Genomic DNA, 9824 nt, shown 5'->3' with positions numbered 1-9824 from the left:
TCCGTATCAGACCTGTACCGTACGTCGAAAGTCCGAATACTATGAACCCATACGGTTATGACCTCCTTACTGGGCTTGACTACCATCTTGGAAATCAAGTCCAGATAATATCCCAAAACGCACAACCTGAGCCCGAAACGAAGTGTGTGAGAAATGTGAATATCTTTAGGAAATGAACTAAAACTTAAGTGAATTGAGTCGTTCACTTGCAGGCCAAATCTAAGGATTCAGACCATCAGAATCTGACCTAATTACACCCTCGGATCAGGGAAGATTTTCAACACATGTCAGTGAACTTGTGGCCCTAATCGAGTACCGGTGACCGTCAAATTGAAACTGGTCTTCCGCGGTCGATCTGTAAATTCGATCGGACCAAAAACTTAGCCTGGCCTGGATCCAATATAAGGGAGTTTAAATCCGACCGCATGCAAAAAGGGGGCCTCCAGATGTGCTCCGTTGAACCGAAACGGCCACCGTTTGGCTATAACCTAAGTATACCATGGCCTTGGGGCCATTCCCATCAGTTCTGGGCCTATATAAGGGCCTTAAACCCTCTCTCTCCCTTCACATACGAATTTGCAACCCTAGGAGAGAGAATGGAGAAAAGAGAGAAGGAAAGAGAGAGAAAGTGAGAGAGAAAGTGGGAGAGAGTTCCTGGGATTCGATCTCATCACTCCACGTGCTTAACCACCCTGTCTATATCGCTATTCCGGCAATTCCGACTCCATTCTTAGGTAAGAAATCCTAACCCTAATCTATTTTAGGGATTCAATCAGAGCAAATAATGAAGTAGCTAACTTATTTCATGCTATAGATTGTCGTTGTGCCGTAGGCGAGGACTTAGTGTTTAAACTGAGTTCGTTACGAGTCTACCGGCGAAAGGTGCAGACTATAAACGTTTAGGTTATGGTTTTCAAGGCTTTAAATGTCAGGTAATGATTTATGACTAACTTGATTGCTATCACGTATGCTTAGATACGATGTTTTCCGTATATTACACATATGTGTAAATATGTTGATTTTAATGCATTCCAAGTGTTTGTTAAAATGTCTGAATATATATGGAATATGATTTATGCTTGCCATGACTATTAACCTAGAATACATGATTGTTGTATGTATGACAACTCCGTTGTGAAAGGATCTGCTATAACATACGTTATAACTAATATATTACATGTATGTTTATATGTGTAGTCTAAGTGTTTGATAAAATGCCTAAATGAGAAAATGTTGGCTGAAATGTGTTTAAGGAGGGTATTGAGATAGGATTCTCAATTACCTTATCTTTAGTTACAGTTTCCTTCATGTAACATATCTTACTACTACGTGCTTTATGGATGAAATGCTACATATGATAACATGTGTGCTATGTGTTTGTCAAAATGCTCAAATTAGATTTATATTTGAATTGTTGGTCACATGCTGTTTGGACTACCACATATGAATGCCTAAAGTGTTTGAGTATGATTGGGACTACTGCATAGTCCAGGCAATCGGTAACAATTCCAGTTTAGTGGCCGAATTAGTTTCAGCACATAAGATACATTCGATGAATCCGAGTCGTACGACGATTGTCGACAGTGGTACCTTATTGATTAATTTAGCGTACGCTCGTACCAATCGAACTTGTCAAGTAACCCGATTGGCCTACTGTGTGTTTACCATGTATGAACACTACTGTTTGAACCTAAGGTACTCCTTACTAATGTAAAGACCCATTTCAACCATGGTACCACGATCCACCAAGACTTATGAGCCGAGTATGGTGGTATGGAACATCGTGGTCAAGCTGTCAGCCTACGCTGGGATGACGAACCTCCCCGTAGTGACCAGTGAGCAACCCAAACTCGTGAGCCGAATACGGTGGAATGAGACACTATATTCGAGCTGTCGGCCTACACTGGCGCAGCCTAGCTGTGGTCTCCAGTCGGGGTTGGTGACGAGCCTTCGAAAATAGACTGCCAGTTGGTAGGGCATTAGTGAAGTGACCTCGAGTATGAAATAGGCCGACCCCGATGCAGCTTGGCTGTGGTCCCCAGTCGGGTTGGTGATGAGCCTTCGAAAATAGACTACCAGTTGGTAAGGCGTTGGCGGTAGTGACCTGAACTTGACTATCGTATGTGATTAACTAGGATTGACGACCCTAGATGGATCAATGTTGAGTCAATAATATAAAGGGTGGTACCTTAGCTTCCCAACCTGCTGTATGAATAAGACTAATTAAGAACTTGGCTAATCATGTGCATGCACCGCATTTGCATGTGCCTTTGGCGTTAGAGTTGAGCATAGAGGAAGGAGTGCATGCCGCGATCGTAAGATATTGTCGCAAGAGGGAGTGTAGGTGAGGGCATGCATCATTATCACATACCATCCTTGCATTAATAAGAGTACTTAGGACCTGATTGTTGTGTTACTTTATCATTACTGCTTGATTGAATTGATAACATATTAACCTTTGCTTTATAGCTCCACTGAGTTTATCACTCACTCCCACGTTACGGGACGGTGTTTTAAACACCAACCAGACCCTGTTTTAGTTTCAGATGGTAGCGATGCATACGAAGCGGAGCTGAACTTTTATGATGATGAGGAGGGTTTCTCCTATATGCAGCTATCAGGCGAGTCTATGTAGACCATGTTCTGATTGACGGGATTACAAGGATGCTAATTAGACGCCATTACACTTGTTATTTTACACTTTTGAAATACCCATGTATATTTGTTTTGTTCATTTTTGGAGTATACATGTATATATTTAACCTGGTAACATGTCACACTCTGGAGACTTACAAGAGTTTATATATTTTATATATCTATCACAGTCTTCCGCTTGCGTAATTTAACAGTATCTGGAGTATGATATGCTGATTTGGTATAATCTCATTTATTTTTAATGCACTAACATGGACAACATTCAATCATCATTACCTATGTTGCATAAGTGATGCGTTGGAACTCGGGAGCTGAGCTTCTGCTCGACCCCCGATTTTCAGGGTGTTACAGGCGCAGCCTGGTTGTAGTCCCCAGTCAAGTTGGTGACGAGCCTTCGAAAATAGACTACCAGTTGGTAGGGCGTTAATGGTGTGACTTCGAGTACAAAATAGGCCTACGTTGACGGTGACGAGCCTCTCGTAGCGACCTAGAGTGTAAACTCTCGAACTTGCCTATTGTATGTGATTAACTAGGATTGACGACCCTAAATGGATCATTGTTTGGGTAAATGATATAAAGGGAGGTACCTTAGCTTCCTAAACCTGCTGTATGAATAGGTCTAATTAAGAACTTGGTTAACACGCACATGCACCGCATTGCATGTGCCTTTGGCGATAGAGTTGAGCACAGCGGGAGTGTTGCATGCGCGACCGTAAGATGATGTCACTGAGGGAGTGCAGGCGAGGGCATGCATCATTATAGCATATCATCCCTACATTAACAAGAGTACTTAGGACATGATTGTTGTACTGCTTTATCATTACTGCTTGACTGAATTGATAACATGTTAACCTTTACTTTATAGTTTCACTGAATTAGCTACTCATTCCCACCTAAGACGATGTTTTAAACACAACCCAGACTCTGGTTTAGATGCAGGTGATGGCGAGATCTATACAGCAGAGTTGGACTTCGCAGGCAAGGAGGAAGAGTTCTCCTACGTTCAACTATCAGGCGGATCTATGTAGATCTCATACCGATGCGCAGGGACTACTGGGATACTTGTTTAGTTGAACACATTTACTTCCCGCATTTATATGGTTAGAAACAACACATGTATATATTTAGCCCGGTTTCATACTCATACTCTGAAATTTGTGAAATGTTTTCATAATTACATGTGCCTGGTGTGCACGCAGCCCAAGGTGGGGCTCATCGTGATGTTCATGATAAATCCACTCCGTCCATCCTCCTTCTCATCCAATTTAAGAGGTTGAGACCAAAAACGAAGTATATCCAAATACCAGGTGGGACCTAAATCCGTGATTTAGTGGCTGATCTGTTCGTTGGGCCACTTCCACAAATTCCAAGAGCTGAATTTCGACGTGTACAGTTAATTTAGGGTCCTCAGGCCAAATATAAAGTTTTGAGCCAAACAGATGATGGGAACCCTGTGATCTTGTATTCAAGATGACTTTCAGGCATCTTTATTGTTAATTACTTGATTTTCTCGGATCTTTAGCATGTGAATTCTTTGATCTCAGTCCCCTAAGATCCGTCCCATGCCTTGGTGATTCTTGAGCGTTAAATCTACACTGTTAATACTCTTTTTCAGTCCAAGCTCCTAAATTCATCTTGCAACACAAACATGATTAAAATAGGACGTAAACATTATCATGTCCATAAAATCAGGTAATAACTAAGGTCTAATATGCAATATTTGACCCTCAACAGTGAACCCCAAGAAGGTTTAATCAACTCATTATGATGCTGGTTTTTATTAGAGATATTTTTGTGATATTCTTTAAAATGATCTTGCCTTACGGATCGTGAATCAATGGTTGTGATCGATGTTTATTTTTATTGAAAATAATTTTAAGATTTTTGAAATGATCTTGTCCATTGGATCGCGAATTGATGATCACGAAGGATGCCGATTTTTATTAGAAATGTTTTTATTAATTTTAAAATGCATATGATTTTCTCTCTCTTTCACATAATCTTTTCAATTTCTCTTGAGTTATTGGATTTTGAATTAAAATTCAAAATTTTCCACCAACTCCCTCATTTACTCTCTCTCTCTCTCTCTCTCTCTCTCTCTCTCTCTCTCTCTCTTCCATCACTTCATTCTCGACAAACTGTGCAAGATTTCACGCAGGAGGTCTTCCCAAGGGGAGAGGGTTAGGCCAAGTCCTATCACCAAAAGGGGGACTGACGGCAACGCCACCCCCCCCCCTCCGAGGTTTCTCCCAGGTGTTGGGTAATAGGTTAGCTCCACTTCCTCTATATTCCTCTATATATTTCAGGCTATGGTAGCCCTTATAGTGTGCTTAGTTCCCACAATTTCTTTCTTTCTTTTCTTCTTCTCAAGCTCTCTTTCTTCTCCTCTTTTCCTTCCTTCTTATGGTTTTTGTTAGGGGCTTCTTGGGAGTTTGGACATCAAGGGTGGTGCTCCTTTGGTGGCAAGAGGCAAGTATAAAGGAAGGATCCATTCATGCTTCATTTTCCTTCCTTTCATCCCTTCTTTCTACATATTCCTTCCTTTCTTTTTCTCTTCTTCTTTCATAGGCACTCCCCTGAAGACCATAGTGTGGTGTAGAGTAGTGGACAACAAGGGCCTCCAGAGACCTAGGTGGTGCATGGAGTTGCAATAAAAAAGACTTTCCACTCTTTCATTTCTTTTACTTTCTTTCACTCCCATCTTCCACATGTACAAATAATACCCCTTTCATGTACATCAAGCTATATGAGGGGGATGTTATTTTTGGGAGCTTGTTGTTGTGTAAAAGAATGGTTCTAAAATGATTCCTTGGGCCCCATGTGTAGATATAAAACAATGCAACACTATCCACTAATTAGATTATCAATCATTCAATCCCCTCCACTGCACCAACTCAAGTCATGAAGAAATAAGAAATTAATTACTACATGACTCTAAAGAGTGAAACAATAAATAAATAAACATTACCATTAACAATAGTAGCCATTAAATTAGTCATCAATGATACCCATCAAAAGAGGGGGGGGTGTTGAGGTGGGAAGAGAGAGAGAGAGAGAGAGAGAGATCTACTAGGAATATCTACTGGTAATGCATAGTTCAAGATGTTCTAAACTAATTCTCACTGAACTAACATTACAAGTAACAAGAGTAGAAAAATTGTTGCAGAACAAATACAAACCATGCCATCTGTTGATGCAGATACTAGGCGAGTAATCATCCAATGACACATTGATAAGTTAGTCACTTCCCCCTCATGTTTACCAACAAGTTGATTGCATCAATCAGATTCTCAACAAGGCCTTTTGATTATGACCCTTCATGGAGGCACCATTAACTATCTTTAATTCATTACTTCTTGTATAAAACAGTCTCGAACTTTAATTGAAATGGACTGTTAAGGCCAGATGCATCTAAAAGGACCACATCTATAACTACCTTGTTGAAGCATTTCATCAAACAGTTTTAACCACCAAAACCTTTCTTGTTGAGCCATTTCATCAAACAGTTAGTATGCATGAAATCTGAAAGTAAGACAGAGAGAGACGAAAGAGGACGAGATCAAACATGTGGAGAGGAGCTTCAAATTCCTTCAATTTAAGACATGCCCCAAAAATCTGAAAGGGGCTTTTGAATGGTACGTGTTTCCTTTGGATAGGAGTCTCACGACTGCTGTAATGGATGTCCAAGCAAAATGATGATGTAAGGGAGATACAAGAGATGGTGGAGATGTGATAGAGAGAGAGGGAGGCGAATGAAAGAGATGCAGTAGGTGAGAGAGGAGAGGAAGAAAGGGTATGGAGAATTGGGGGCGGAGATCGGGTGAGAGAAAGAGAGGGAAAGAGGAGAATCGGAAGAGAGAGAGAGAAAGAGAGAGAGAGAGAGAGAGAGCGAGATCAAATGAGGGGGCGGGTTAGGGGTTTAGTCATCTTCGGGGCCCTTTGCTGGTGCAAATGACTACAAGTTGGGTGAAAACACTACCATCCAACTATTGCCAAATAAGTCCAATGGTTTTTCTATTTAACTTCTTTCATATCTCGTTCGACATGTCTTTAGGTTTGGCTTCATCTCCTTTAATAGGTGCATATAAATCCTTGCAATATAAGATGTCCTCTATCTTGGCTTTTCAAATCATCCAATTGAAGCCATTAAGGCTGACCATTCTATTTATGATGCTTGCCTTTATTTCAACATAAACACGACAAACAATAAACTCCTCCCAAAATGACCAAGCTTGCAACCAAAGCTCTAATGCCACTTGTAGGGAAAACAATCCATTTCCTAGCTATGTTTAAATTAGTGAGATTTAAAATATGGAGAGATTTGATGAAAAATAAGCGATTCCAAATCAAACAAGCATGTCATCGAACATGTAGAATGCAAATGTGGCATCATAATTTTTAACGTGGAAAACCCTCAAAAATGAAGGAAAACCTATTGGACCTAGTCCAACAGCAGATCCACTATAACGATAATGGAAGTAAAATCATTAAGAGAACATCTTCTCGTTGATGCCCAACATACACCACACAACAACCTTTGAGATAATACTCTCTTGAGTAACCGAAATACAACACCCAATAGGTGGATTGCAAGCATTAATAAAGAAGAAAGAAGTTTCTTATCAAAGAAGGAATGTAGAGAATAATCCACGAACCAACCCTTCGAGAAGATTACCGATGAATCCAGCGATTGTGGATGGAAGCCTCACTTTCCCGGATACGAATATTGAAATCGACAAAAGACTTAAATCAGGGCCTTGTCGAAAGAGCCTTGCTCTTCTTCCTCTAAAAACCCCCTTCTCTCTTAGAAAACAAAACCCTCCAAAGGTTACTAGCTGTTGCGTATGACCATGCCTTTTAATAATAATAATAATAATAATAATAATAAAAGCCTTCTTTTTTGCTTAAAAAAAAATCTTAAACAAAGAAAAGCCAAGGTAAAAAGACAAAAATGTCCCCATTTATTCCTCACACGTGGGACTTACCTTCACATGGGGATGGATCCTAACAAAACATTGGTGATTGACCATTAAAACTTTTTGTGGGCTACAAAAGTTTTAGATTAATTTAATATATTTTTTCCCTTTCATCCGGGTCTTCTTGGTCTTTATGACCTTACCAACACGTTGGATGGAAAATAATTATTAGGGAAACATTACGGTGGGCTCTGGGAAGGTTTTAATTGTGGGGCATTCAATCACCACTGTTTAGTATCGTCTTCCTGAGATTTGGATCTACTTTTTTTTTTTTTTTGTGGGCTCATGGCCTACATTGTTATGAAAAACAGATGGATAGCACGGATATAAAATACATGCAACAAAGTGGGTCCCTCGATATGGACTGCATGTGAGGTCAGGCAACACCTAATCCACTTTAGGCATATTTAGATAGAATAAGGTACTTGTTTAACAAAAGTTGGATCATTACCTTCTTAAAAATTACTTACTACCTTAAATTTTCTTATGGCCACAAGTAAATTTATATTTTTTAAATACCTTTTTTACCTTTTTACTTCTATCTTTCTTTCCTCCTTATCTCTCCATGTGATCCATAATAAGGTGGCCCCACAAGGCGTACGACCAACATCAAATGTGGGGCCCACATGATGGATGGTCCACATCAAAGGTGGGCTCACTATGATGGGCTACAGACAATGAAGTTGGGCCCCACATAATGGAAAAATAAAAATGATGGTGGGCCCCAATGATGTATGACCTACATCAAGGTGGGCACCACATAATAGACGGTCCACATCAAAAGTTCGCTCCAATGATAAAGGGTCCACATCTAAGATATCCATGCCGTTGATGAAGAATGGCCTTCTAAGAAACTGAACATGGACAGATGACCATATTTAAGTTAAAAGACTAGCCAAGAGTTCAATGAAAGATATTACATAACTATTTTATGGAATAGGAAGGGGAACACAGAGTCAGTATACCAGTGAATGGATACATAAGATGCATGAAAAAACTTTGTAAGATGATTCGATCTAAGTGAAGACTGAAGAGATGATTCCCACTTACTAAGATAGTGAGCCCACCTTTGATGAATGGTTTTAAACCATTCCCAAGTAGGGCGTCGCTAATGAGGAACGGTTTTAAACCATTCCTAAAGAGGGCGTGGCTAATCAAAAATATAGGAACGGTTGAAAACCGTCGCAATTTTTAGAATGAAAACCATCACAAATTTTTTATTTAAAAATAAAAACCGTAGGAAACAACAATTTCAAAAGGCCTATAATTTTTTATTTTCAATTGGAACCTGTATTTTTTATAAAATATTTGAAACCCAAAGAATATTGCAGTACAATTTAAAATGAATATTAAACAAATATTGTACAACTTTTCAATAAAATATATATAATATTTACAACAAGAAGTTGAAAATTATCCGAATACAGTATTAAAAATAAAAAATAAAAATCTTCCATGTCAACCACTCCTTGCTTGGCTGATACAACTATCTCTAGCCTCTTTGTCCACACATCATTGCAACCAAGCAGCATTAGTACCCATCTGCAACAGTCACCGTCCAAGCCTCCATTTGCAAGCTTAAGAGAACAAACATATTAAGAAGTAAGTCAAACAAGATTGAACATCTACAGTGACGGTCAATGAAATAGATTTAGGAGAAGGGATTGTATTGTAAAGATGACATCGACCTCAATGGAGTTGAGGACAATTCAACAGATTAGGCAAAGCTCTTTTCCCAATCTAAACATCTACGGTGATGGTCATGCCCTCAAATCTCACTTCCAAATTCGGAACTTAAAGGCCCACACTGTTTAAGAAAGAATTTAGGATCGTGAAAACAAAAAAACAAAAAAACAAAAAAGAAAAAAAAAGAAAACAAAAAAGAAAAAATTTGCAGCGAATAGAAAAAATAATAAGAGCAATTGACTATTTTCTCACTAATCATGGTGAGAATCACATATTCACGCCTAAAGGTTTTGAGAAATCACTTTTAGAATCACTAACAAGAAAATTAGAATGTTTTTACTTCATAACATAAAGAACGTCCAAAGTTGTCTTAAAATTGGGATATAACAAATAAAAAAATTATTGAATATTTTCTTGTTGAATTTGAACCATTGATTGTTTTTAAGTTGATGGCAGGTAAGCTAATTTGGACATGGTTTAAACGTGATAGATCAAGTCTATATCAAG

The sequence above is a fragment of the Magnolia sinica genome, chromosome 8 (assembly GCF_029962835.1).
Source record: "Magnolia sinica isolate HGM2019 chromosome 8, MsV1, whole genome shotgun sequence".
NCBI lineage: Eukaryota > Viridiplantae > Streptophyta > Magnoliopsida > Magnoliales > Magnoliaceae > Magnolia > Magnolia sinica.
This window is presented reverse-complemented; position numbering follows the sequence as displayed.